The sequence below is a fragment of the Chenopodium quinoa genome, unplaced genomic scaffold (assembly GCF_001683475.1).
Source record: "Chenopodium quinoa cultivar QQ74 unplaced genomic scaffold, ASM168347v1, whole genome shotgun sequence".
Taxonomy (NCBI): domain Eukaryota; kingdom Viridiplantae; phylum Streptophyta; class Magnoliopsida; order Caryophyllales; family Amaranthaceae; genus Chenopodium; species Chenopodium quinoa.
In genome coordinates, this window is record NW_018743503.1 from 1,061,878 (window position 1) to 1,075,342 (window position 13,465).

Here is a 13,465-nt window from a genome sequence, read left to right on the forward strand (position 1 = left end):
TTATTATTTAAATATGTTCCAACGGAATATTCCGTTGGAATATTAATTTTCCGACGGAATATTCCGTCGGAAATTTCCGACGGATTTTATTTCGTCGGAAATTTTTTGTTTCGACGGAATAATCTGTCGGAAAGTTTCGATGGATTTTAATTTCGCCGGAAAATTAATATTCCGTCGGAAAGCCCATATATTCCAACGGATTTTAATTCCGTCGGAAATCCGACGGATTTATATTCCGTCGAAATATACGGGATTTTCGACGGATTATCTTGTCCGTCGGAAGAAGTCCGTCGGAAATAAGCCTATATCTTGTAGTGAGTGGGAGCTTTGGTTGCCACAAGATTGGATTGAGTCTACCTATTCAATTAGGGAATGTGTCATGGCCGCTTGAAGAGGGAGAATTCAGAAAAATATGTAGCCGCGTTCAAATGCGTTACTTAGTAACCATTTGGTTTGGTAATTCTAACTCAGATTTCAAGAAACGATTTGTATATTAATATGATCTCAACATGTGATGCAATCATATTATCAAATCGATACATATTGACTTAAGGAATTTGAATATTGCACACTTGTCTCAGACAAGTGGGAGATTGAAAGACTTATGTCTTCGTCAAGTGCAATTACTAGATATATAATGGATCTTATTATGGAGATAATTAAGTTCGTCCATTTGGGTCGTTGTTATATCATAGCTAGAGGTACTAATGATCTTTGGGCTAGTGAAATAGGCCAAAGCCCAATTAGACGGATCCTATAAGGTCACACAAACGGCATAGATCAAGCATAAGAGGACGAGGCCCATGATGGGCCTCATCACTCTAGGTGGCCGACCATAGTGGTTGGTTTACAGGGTTTTGGGCTTCCTAACCTAGTGTAATTATAATAGGATTATAATTAGAATAGGTGCCTATGTTTTTATACAGAACAGTTTGACTGTTAAGTTGAAACCCTAATTAGCAAACACAAAACCAACCCCTCTCAAACCTCCCTCTCTATCACGGCTTTCTCCTCCCCTAGGCGCCGATGGTGTGCGGTGGTGGTGGTGATTGTTCGTGGTGGTCGGTTGTCCAAAGAAGGTAGTGATCGCGATTTTTCCCTTTCACTCGACCAATCTAGCATTGGTGGACGTTTGATCAAATCCCATGGACTAAGTAGAGGATTTACGTTTGGGGCTCTATTCTCTCCTTGATTTGCTGATCGAATAGCTACATAGAAATCACGCTTCAATGGTATAATTATGTATTCTTGTGTGTTATGCATGCGATCCTGATATAGGTGCGTATGAATATGATTCATGAAATCCCTCTTATAGTACCTAAAAGTCATACGGAAGTTTCCCTCGGTCTTACTTTGTGATTTCGTGAGACACACAGTTTTTGCTAATAGTCCGTCTCGCTCCATTCCGACTTCCAATCACCCTTCAGGTACTCCGTATCCTTTAGCACATTATATAAATTGTGACACTTTTTCTGTAAATTATCGGAATTTTTTGCAGCCGTTGTTAAGAGTAATTATCCAAGGACTTTAATTTTAAGGAGGCTATGAAGTTTGATGGTTGGAGGAAATCTATGAAAGAAGAAATTCAGGCTTTAGAAGATAACGGGACATGGATCTTGGAACGTCTTCCACCTAGGAAAAGAGCTCTTGGCAGTCAATGGGTTTATAAGACCAAGTTTTTGTCAAATGGAGATGTTGAGCGACTCAAAACCCATTTGGTAGTGTTTGGGAATCATCAGAAGGCAGATGTTGATTATGATAAAACTTTTGATCTGGTTGCGAAAATGACAACGGTTCAAACTTTTCTTGCTATTGCAGCTTCAAAAAATTGGGAGCAACATCAAATGGATGTTCATAATTCCTTCTTACACGGTGATCTTGATGAGGAAGTCTACATGAAGTTGCCACCTGGTTTTGAAAGCTCGGATCCTTCATTGGTTTGCAGATTGCGTAAATCACTGTATGTTTTGAAACAAGCTCATAGATGTTGGTTTGCAAAGCTCATAATGGCTTTGAAACAGTATGGTTTTCTTTAGTCTAATTCTTATTATTTTTTATCTACATATACTAAAGGCAATGTTCAGATAAATATCTTAGTTTATGTTGGTGATCTAATTATTTTTTAGAATGATTCCGCTGATCTTACAATTTTTAAAGCCTATCTTAGTGATTGTTTCTAGATGAAGGATCTTGGCCCTTTAAAATATTTTTTGGGTATAGAAGTGGCCCGTAGTTCAGCAGGTTTGTTTTATGCCAATGGAAATATATGTTGGATATCATCTTTGAAGCAAGTTTATTGGGGGCAAAGCCAAGTGGTTTTCCCATAGAGCAAAATCATAAGCTTGGGTTAGCTACTAGTGATTTTATTTCAGATCCGGAGTCATATCGTAGACTTGTGGGGTGTTTGATCTACCTTGCGGCCACTCGCCTTGATTTAGCATATTATTTTCATGTGTTGTCCCAGTTTATGCAAGAGCCACAAAGTGAGCATTGGGATGCGGCTTTTAGGGTGGTTTGCTATTTAAAATGCGCTCCGGGTCAGGGTATTTTGTTAAGTGCCGATTGCGATTTGAATATGTAGGGTTGGTGTGACTGGCAACTTGTCCTCTCAATCGTCGCTCCTTATCTGGTTGGCTTGTGTTTCTAGGAAAATCACCTATTTCGTGGAAAACAAAGAAGCAACATATAGTGTCTCGGTCTTCTGCAGAAGCCGAATACAGGTCCATGGCTGCGGTCACTTGTGACCTAAATTGGCTTAAATCTCTGTTGTTAAGTCAGAGTGTTCAACATCCAAAAACAATTAAGTTGTTTTGTGATAGTGAGTCGGCATTACAGATAGCAAAGAATCTGGTTTTTCATGAACGAACAAAGCACATTGAGGTTGACTGTCACTTTGTTCGCGATGCAATTAATGAAGGCTTGATTTCTCCTTCTCATGTTTCGACTTCATCTCAACTTGCGGACATTTTTACAAAGGCTATCGGCAAATCACAGTTTGATTTTCTTCGTTCCGAGTTGGCATTTTTTATCCGCATGCTCCAACTTGAGAGGGGTATTTAGATATATAAAGATAATATCGTATCATATATTTGTTAGGATATTTGTTAGAAAATATTATCTTGGGTATTTTACTTCCTAATATCCTAGTATATCTTTTGATTCTAGGATTAAGAATTTTATATCACATATATATTAATGTAGTCATAAATGAGAAAACGAGCCGTATCATTGCAAATTTTTACATAACTGCATTATCATACAATTTATTTGAAGACGTATCACTGTAATTAAGATTAAGGTTTAACAACTTTATTTTTGTGATAACTTTGCGATAAATAACCTGCCCCCTTGCTATTGGTATATTTGCATAATTCCACTAACTATTGTCAGTACGATGAATGACGTGAAGTTATAAAAATCATCTATTAAAACATGAATAACTTGAGTTTAAAATCAATTAATGGTCAAACAATCATCAAAAACAACAACCAAAGAAAATAGTCAATTAAATTAGGAGAAATAAAAATACCCAACGACCAATCATTTTCCAAATGAGGCCAAAATTAAATTCAAGATGTGTCATTATAATTAAGATTACATTTTTATAAATTTTTATGTGACAAATTACGTGATAATCAAGTACCTGCTCCCCTTGCGATTTGTAGAATTCCACTAGTTATTGTCGACGAGTTGAATAACGTGATCTTAGTTTATATAAATCATCTTTACCAAAAAAAAGGAAGTTTATATAAATCATCTATGAACAAGATGAATTACGTGTGGAATGATTGTTGATAAAGTGGTGGATCCCCAAATCGAGAAAAAAATTAGCTAAAAAACAATGGAAAATACTTTTTGAGCTTTATCTTAGGTCAGATCGAGTGTAATTTTAAACTTTGATTCATGCTAAATTATTGTATATATACGAATCGAAATTAGAATCGAGTTTTTTCGAATCAAGTCATTCTGGTCAGGTTTTGACACCTCTAACTAAATATATATATATATATATATATATATATATATATATATACGGGGAGGTTCCGCTAAAAACAGGGCTTATGGTGAAAACTAAAAACAGAAAATCTCAACCATCCATTGTTACTAACAAGATCTAACGGTTTAAAAAAAAATAAAATAACATAGAGTCACTATATATAAAAATAACGTAACTATATACAAAAATAGGGTAACTATATCAATTTTTACAACATTTGTCACTATATACAAAAATAGGGTAACTATATCAATTTTGATCCTATTAATAGAAGTCACTATATACAAAAAAAGGGTAATTATATCAATTTTGACCATATTTACATAGAAGTCACTATATACAAAAATAGGGTAACTATAACAATTTTTACAACATTTACATTAAGGTCACTATATACAAAAATAAAGTAACTATATCTGAGTTTTTGACACCATTTACATAAAGGTCACTATATACAAAAATAAAGGTCACTATATATAAAAATAAGGTGATTGAACCAAAATTTACAACATTTCCATAAATCTAAGGTCATTATATCGAAAATAAGGTAATTATATAAATTTTGACAACATTGACCACATTTATATAGATGTCACTATTTACAAAAGTAAGGTAATTATCATCAACTTCTCCTTCTCTGGCCTCCTTGTCATCAGATAATTTCTCATGCTCCTCCTTGTCATCGGATAATTTCTCCTGCTCCTCCTTGTCACCACCAAAGGAGTAGTCCACTGGCTCCAAACCCCGGCAATCAAAGCTCATCAAACGGACAAACTTTCCAGCTTCACAGTCATCACCTGTTAGATAGCGGCCAGATTTTGGTATCATTGTAATAGTACCCTCCCTGCCACAGAACTTGCACTGAAATAATGAAAGGGTGATTGATTAGCAACAAGCCAAATGACCCTCATTTTTGTTCATTCTTTTGTGAGAAATAGAATCTGAGATAATTTTTCTATGAAGTAATTATGTCCGTGCAGTGTAACAATCTAGCAATGCTAGTAATTGACATACTATTTATAAAATTAAAATTGCACAACAAAATAAAAGGCAGTAAAGCAATACAGTAATACTCAGCATACCACTAATTTACAATTATATCAAAAATCAAAAGGAAGGTGTTTTGTAATACCTCATCTAGTATCTTTCCTCTGTAGCTGTTTTTCCACCAGTCCTTGAACCCTAGACCTCTGGTTTCAAGAATCTTGAAAGCCACCACCAGAGCCAAAGAGGACTAGTGAACCAAACACCAATATCATGCATTATATACTTTATAAACTGTATAACTTTTGCCATTATTAGGCATTAGTGAATCAAACACCAATATCATAAATTATATACTTTATAAATTGTATAAATTTTGCCATTACTAGGCATTAGTGAATCAAAAACCAATATCATACATTATATACTTTATAAACTGTATAACTTTTGCCACTATTAGGCATAGCATAACTTCAAGCAGTAGTAGTAGGGTCAATTCAAATACAGGTGGGGTCATACTTGAGGTGATGGTCATCTTTTGGTAAGGCTGTTAGGCTAATTTCACTTTCTAATTAACTTCAAATTAAAAGGCCATAACTTACTGTGTTCTTGTTGATAGGAATTGCGTTAATCCATTTCAAATCAGGTTTGCTTTGGTCCATTTCAATTAAAGCCAGCAACCTCTCCAGAGTATATAACAAGTAAATACAAATTAGCATTGTTAATTAGGTGGTTTCATTATTTTGACAAAAATATATATCAAGTGCTTGTGCCTACATCCAACCCTCTCAGCTTCTGACATCCGAAGCTCTGCAGGAATTTCCTGAAATTGAGCAGCAAGCGGCTGGTCTCCAAGAGACAAACTAACCGAAACAAAGGCTTTTATTGTTGCCTCTCCATTTCTGAATGTAGTATCCACAGATAATCACAATTTCAATTTACAAGAAATGACAACAACATTCTGACCTATTCTCACTTCATCAAGTAATCCAGGAACATTAGGTTTTTGCCATTGAACAAAAATCACAAATGAAAACGAACAAAAACCAAGCAAAATCAAACAGGAAATCGAACAAAATCGAACAGGAAATTGCAAAATCAAACAAATCGAACAAAATTGATGAAAAAAAGTCGAAAAAATTGATGAGCAAAAGTCACAAAATCGCATGCTATACAACAAATTTCGAATCCAAACAACAATTTATATTCCATAACAAAAACATTCGAGCAATTAACTAGCAATAAACCCTAGATTGTGAAATTGATAGTCGATAATTTAAGAAATACTACCTGAGAAGCCGCTTCAATGGAGAAGAAAGCTCAAAGTCGCTTCAATGGAGGATCGAGAAAGCTCAAACTCGCTTCAATGGAGGAGAAAGCTCAAAACTCGCTTCAATGGGATGAATATTCAGCGACGAAAATGATTAACTCACATAATTGATTGTTGAAACGCAAAACTCACTTTTCAGGTTCAATTTTGAAGCTAAAGACGAAATTGATGAAGATTGAAGCAAATTATTGATGAAGATTGAAGCAAATTCCTCTGAAATTTGATGATTTTTTGGGAGGAGGAGAGAGAAATAGTGAGATCGTGAGATTGAAGAAAGATAAAAATAGAGCAGAGAGAATGGACGGTCAAGATTACAAAATAAAAATTCAATGGTCTAGATCATCTGTTTTCAGTTTTCAGCTTAAGGTTTGTTTTTACATGATCCAATCTCTATATATATATATATATATATATATATATATATATATATATATATATATATAGGAGTTGAATCATGTGAAAACCATCCTTAAGCTAAAAACTAAAAACATGGCACCTTAACCGTAGATTTTTGATCTATCAAATCTTACTGTCGAGATTTTTTTCCCCCAATTTTCATGCAAAATGTCTACACTTTCTCTCTCCTCCTTCATTTGCATGTTAATTTCTTCCTCCTCTACCTTCTCTCTCCTACTTTCTCTCTCCTAATTTCTGCCAATTTCATGCTACTTCTTCAAATCTAGCTTCAATTACTTTGATTTTCAGGTCAGAGCACTGCATACTTGCATTCCAACCGAATTATTCACAGGGACATGAAGCCGCAAAATATTCTTATTGGTTTAGGCTCCATTGTTAAGGTTAGGTATTCAGGAGCTATCTGTTTACTTCACTTTTTGTATGATATTTACTTTTGGCTCTTTGGCTATCCATAATTTCCACCCTCATTTTCTTTTGGTAATAGTTATATTTATTGTTGAAGAATCATTATTTTCTAAGCTTTTCATAGTTTATATTTATATTTTTATAGTCTAATGGATATGACTATAACTCCATAGTTGTCCAATTCGGAGACAAAGATTTACTATTTGCTCATAATGTACTTGTTTGGAATGTCTCAGTAATTTTTTGTGCTTTTTATTGTCATTGCATTTCATGTTAAAGGTCAATTGAAAACAATTCATAATTTTATTAGCTGTAAGCATAGGGGTAAGGCTTTAGACATCTAGTCCCTTTACCTTGCTAGGGGTGATCACTTTTGTTTAGGCGATTGGGTAACATTTGATGTTTAGTAATGACTGTATTGCCAATTTTCTTTCTGAACTTTGCATTATCTTATATTTTTTTATCTTTACTCCAGCTTTGTGATTTTGGATCTGCTCGTGCCATGTCAATGAACACTGTTGTTCTTCGCTCCATCAAAGGTCAGCTTTGTGATTTGTTTGCTTTGCTAGTAATCTAATTTCCAAGTTCATTATGGTTGATGGAAATACTTTTTTCTTGTATTTCTGTGGACATAATTTCTTTGGACTTAATTTCTATTAATGCTCTTCAGATGATATTCTTTTACATTTTCAAAACCCTTGTTAACTCTCCATCAGGTCCAAAGAATGTAAAAAGAAAAGGAGTTATAGAAGTTGGTCTTTTATTCACAAATTATTTTACTGTTAACACTTTTGCTCACTTTATGCATCTGACTGTTTCAGGTACTCCATTGTACATGGCTCCTGAGCTTGTTCGCGAACAGCTATACAATCACACAGCTGACTTGTTGTCAAAATTGATATAATTACCTTATTTTTATATATAATGACCTTCGTTATTTTTATATATAGTGACCTCTGTATAAATGTGTTCAAAATTGATATAGTTACCTTATTTTTGTATATAGTGACCTTTATGTAAATGTGGTCAAAATTGATATAATTACCCTATTTTTGTAAATAGTGACATCTAAGTAAATATTGTAAAAATTGATGTAGTTACCTTATTTTTATTTATAGTGACCTCAGTTTAAATGTCATCAAAATTAATATAATTTGATATAATTACCTTATTTTTGTATATAGTGACCTCTGGGTTGTTTCACACCATCAGATTATCTAGTGAACATTCAATGGCTAAGATTGCTTGTTTTTTAGTTTTCACCATAAATTCTGTTTTCAGCAGAACCTCCCCGTTTATATTTATTTAATTATTTATTCATTTTTTTATTTTTTTTTCTGCAACTCGTATTAATGGCACATTCATTCTTTGAGAGAGAGAGATTAAGTAATGTAAACGAACAAAATAATCAATATATATATATGTAGTCCCTAACCTTGCTCAATTCTTGATGTTAAAATTATTTTAATTTGATAAAGTTGCATGTTTACTTCTCTAATCAACTCCATCCTTAAGAAATGTAACCAAAGGTTGTGTTACAAATAAAAGTAAATAGAGGAAGTATTTTCAATTGCATTTCTTAAGTTTAAATTTTAAATATGTGCGTTATTTTACTTTTGAAGTTTGCTTTATACTTATGTTGGACATTATTCTCTATATATATAAAAAAAGGTAAAAACAGGTTAAGACGATGTTTTAAGTCTTCATCGAACATTATTAATTTTTAGGCCCTTTCACTTCACCATAAAAAAATAATATTAAGTAAAAATAATCTCATTTCAGTAAAAGAAATTTCAGTTCAGTAAAAATAAGTTCAGTTCAGTAAAAATAATATCAGTTTAGTAAAAATAAGTTCAGTTCAGCAAAAATAATTTCGATTTAGTAAAAATAAGTTCAGTTCAGTAAAATTCAGAATCTTTAAAGAATAAACATAATAGAAAATCAGTAAAAATAATTTCAGTTCAACAAAAGCAATTTCATTTTAATAAAATTAATTTTAGTTTAGGAAAAATAATTTAAGTTTAGCAAAAATAGTTTCAGTTCAATAAAAATAATTTCAATTCAGCAAAAATAAGTTTAAGTGAACGAGGCCGTATTAAAGTTAAATTATTTTTACTAAGTTAGATTAATTTTGCCAATTTAAAATTAATTTTGATAAAGTTATTTTTTTATTTTTTTTAACAGATTCATCGTTGTTCTTTTGTTCTTTCAAATTACTTATTTAACTAAATAAAACTTATTTTTAATTAAACTTAAATTTTTTTGCTTATTAATTACTTTCACTTAATTGAAAATAATTTTGATAAACTGAATTTATCTTTGCTGCTTTACCATTATAATTAATTTATGCTGAAGAAAACAAGACTAAAGCTTGATTTAGTGTTTAATAACTAAAATTACGTATATACAAAAATATGAGCTAGTGTGACACAATAATTTTAATCTTTTGCGTAAGTAAATTGGGTACATCAAACCATTTATGTCGTGTTTATGGGCTTCCTCTTGGTTATCTAGACCCTGAATGGGCTGTGAAGACTCTACAACTTGTTGGGTTAGTAGAAACATTGGAGTATGATGGTGAAGGTTTGCCAGATGTACCTGAGTTTAGAGGACAAAGTTTTGGTTGAATTATCAAAACCAATGATTCCTGGATGTTTCGTACCCGGAGAAGGAGGCCATCCTATTTGAGTTTTATTTAGGTATGAAGGTGTTTTCAAGTTTTGTAAAAGGTGTGGGTGTGCTGGCTGCTGGTCATTACGGTGAATTATGTGAACGTTCTGACTATGCTTGTGCTCGTCGAATTCATTCCCGCATGGAAGCCTTTGAAGCTCAAGGCTATACTGTTATTTATGGTGATAATAATTAACCCTATTACTCAAATATGATTAAGAGAACCTAGGAAACCTTTTCAAGCTTGTAACCACCAGGGTGAATCTTCTTGTTTTGGCTACCAATTTCGTTTTTCACAATGATAGTGATGATGATGAAGATTTAGAGGAGGAGGGAGCCCCATTTCCTCATTATGAGAAACACTTTTGTTTCTCATAATGGCATTTTCGAAAATAATGTGATAATTTTCACTGGTTGAGACCGCGTATGTGTCATGAGTGGGAGCCCAACAAAACTTGTTTCTCAAAATGAGAAACAGAGAATTACCCTTAAAGGAGCCGGAAGATTATCTTGATGATGATAATAATCCAGACGATGATGAGGGTGGGAATGATGCTAATAATAATAATAATAATAATAATAATAATAATAATAATAATAGTGACTAGGATGATGGTCACCATAATAGCTCAGGTTCCGATTCTCCTATTGATGGAGGTGGGGATATTGGGAATAGCGTTGCAGGATAACAATGATAATATTGAACCTAAGTTTATTCCCATCAATGGAGTTTTGGAAAATAATGTGTTGTTTTTCACTAGTGAGGACCGCCTGTGAATTTTTGGTGAACCTCTCTGCTCTTAACACATACCCATGAGAAACAAAACTTGTTCCTCACAGTGATGAACGGGGAATTACTCATAAAGAATTCTCTGATTAATAATCCTTTGCATTTATCCTTGGAATCAGAGGAAGACTATGCTAGTTTCACCTACAACTCTGGAATCTTATCATAATCCTCTATCAACGAGGTTCATAATTGAAAATTCGATTCCGTTAGGGAATCCTTATGCTCCATTTACCACTAACTTTGGAAATAATAGTGCTGTTCCTAGGTTTCGTATGTCTGCTACTTTAAAGGAGAGTGTTTTACGTGACCCTTCGGGTTATGCTGCACATTCTCCCATTTTCTCTGTTGAAGCAAAACCTCATTGCTCTTAAAAGTCTCCTGCCTCGGAATCCCAAATTCAGGCGCAAGGCTTTACTCAGTCTTCTATGCCATCTGATTCTTTTGCTCCGATACAACTTTAATGTTCCTTCTCTTTTCGCAACTCTTTCTTTTAAGGATGACGGTGCTACTTCTTCCTTCTATCCAGGTCTATGTTCATTTAGTGGATTGCACTCTATGCCCACTACACATGCTTGTACACTTTCTGAACTTGAGATGGTATGGCGGAAGATACGAAGTAGTCAAGGTTCATTTTCACGTCGCACGCAGGTCTTATGATCAGGTGCCTTTTATTGGGTATGTTGGTTCCTCATGGTCTTAAAAGCGTCGAAAAATCAAGAATCTCAATATTTTTTTTTTAAACCAAGAATCTCAATTTATACAATAAAGGTGGCGATTCTTTTTTTCCAGCTCCGCTTTGACGTTCTTTCCCACAGAAAAAAGGTATTCTAATATTTCGATAGCTGCAGACTTAGGGTTTCTTCGCTCTTTTTCTACTAGTTTTTTGAATGCTGAATTCAATAAAGAAAACAAGGCTCATACTAAAAGCAATAGAAACCTTACAGATTGTTGGGTTACTTCTATTGTTAAATTCCAAAAGGTGGATAATCTTCATGCTACATTTAGTGTGAGCACCTGTTCGAATTAGAATGATCCTTCTGGCACTTCGATTTCTGTTTCACGTATGCCGCACTTTGGTTGGGCGGCTGGCCCCTCACAGCTCCCGATTTATCCGTGACAGTTACATCTTAGAATTGTCGGGGTCTAACTGACATTAACTCCCTCCTTTTGTTTTTTTGGCTCTTACATAAGTTTGCTCCTAACTTTTTGTTTCTTAGTGAAACTAAAGTTGATGTTTCTGTAGTTTCTAGTCTGCTAGGGTGTACCAATCCCACTTTTGTGAAGGGAGCGGATGCATTAGGGACTAGCAGTGGTCTAGTTGTTTTTATGTATGGCTCAGAAGATATTTCTTGTGTTTTTTGCTCTACTGTTGTACTTTGTAATACAAAAACTCTCAATGAAAAAGATAAATGTGTGATGTTTGCTTATGGTGCTTCTGTTCTAGAAGACAGACCTCAAGTTTGGGGGTTTAATTTTATATTTATTAGCTATGACACCTAATACTTTGATTATTCGAAATTTTAATCAAATCAAACGCCATTATGCTAGCAATTGTGGTTCAAATGTGATTCTCTCATTTATTAATTTTCGGCTAAAATCAAATCCCCTATCAACGCCTTTTAAAGGCCCCCTATACTTGGTCTAATAACAGGGAGGATGATCAACTCATTCTCCATGGCTGGATCAATCGTGTATGAATTTGGATTGGTTTTCAAATTACCCTGATAGTAAAGCCAGGGTGTGCTCATCCCACTCAGGGAGTGACCACCCCCGGCTGGTAGAAGCGCCCTCACCCTAGCCTACGGGCTCGTCCTCTTGGTGAGACGAGCGAGAGCGTGAGCCGAAACCTCGGCGTCGAGTCATGCTATTCATTGTTGACATATAAATATTAAATTAAAGGTTCCATAGTGTTTAAGTTCACCTAGCAACATGATACTATGCTCGTCAAAACAGAGTACGAAATACAAAAACAGAGCATGATTTTGATTCTCACAGCAACAAAAATTCTGAGCACCAAAACAATTTCTTGCAAATTTACAGCAAGTATTGCAACAAATTAAGCACAAAGATCAAGCAAAATCATGAAGAACAAGCCACATTGTACTCACAAACCTAGAGTGATCAACAGTGGCAAAATGCTCGTTTCTTCACCAAATCAAGCAATTCTAGTCTCAAATTACTCATAAAGCAATGTACAACCCATACAAGCAATTTCATGGCAAAAGAATCAATGAAAATTGAGTAAAAAGCATAAACTCATTTTTGGGTTTCATATAAAACGCTGCATACATGCACGAAATTCGCCAAAAATAAGAGGAATTTGAGCAAAACTTACATCGATCGGCGAACTAGGATGAAAATGCTTCGATTTGCAACAAGTGTGAACGAATTTGGTTCATTCAAAAACGAGTGAAAATGAACAGCCCCGATAAATGAGGAAGAAATGGGTTTAAATTCGCAAACTGCGAATTTATCACGAAATGTTGGATCCATTGCGACGCGTCAGACTTTATGGGTCCCATAAATTGATTTTGTGGACTATTTTTATCCATTTGAACCACTTAGCCACTACGCGAAAAAAGGTCTTTGGCACCAGTTCAAACCCCCCTTTGGGCACCGGTTTTGAACCGTTGAAGATTTGAGGGATGCCAAATCTCTGAAGATTTGGCACCAGTTTAAAATCGGTGGCAATTCAAAGATTTGGCACCGGTTAACCGGTGCGAAATACCCTCTTTGGCACCGGTTAACCGGTGCTAAAAGTGAGTGCCAATTATATATATTTTTTTGTTTTCATTACGATTGGCACCGGTTAACCGGTGTCAATTATGCCTTCAAAAATTAAAAAAAAAAAAAGAATCCAACTTTTTCACTT

The 13,465-nt window shown here is 34.3% G+C and overlaps 2 long non-coding RNA genes across 2 annotated transcripts; one reads left to right on the forward strand and one right to left on the reverse strand.

Annotated features, from left to right (window-relative positions):
- Positions 1-4,409: 4,409 nt before the first annotated feature.
- On the reverse strand, positions 4,410-6,701 carry LOC110739513. The gene is made up of 3 exons (XR_002514839.1): positions 6,272-6,701; positions 5,130-5,231; positions 4,410-4,858 (listed from the first exon to the last, which is right to left on the reverse strand). It is a non-coding gene; the product is annotated as an uncharacterized LOC110739513 (long non-coding RNA).
- Positions 6,702-6,756: 55 nt separating this feature from the next.
- Positions 6,757-8,112, forward strand: LOC110739464. Its single transcript, XR_002514826.1, has 3 exons — positions 6,757-7,108; positions 7,609-7,672; positions 7,955-8,112. It is a non-coding gene; the product is annotated as an uncharacterized LOC110739464 (long non-coding RNA).
- Positions 8,113-13,465: the final 5,353 nt, after the last annotated feature.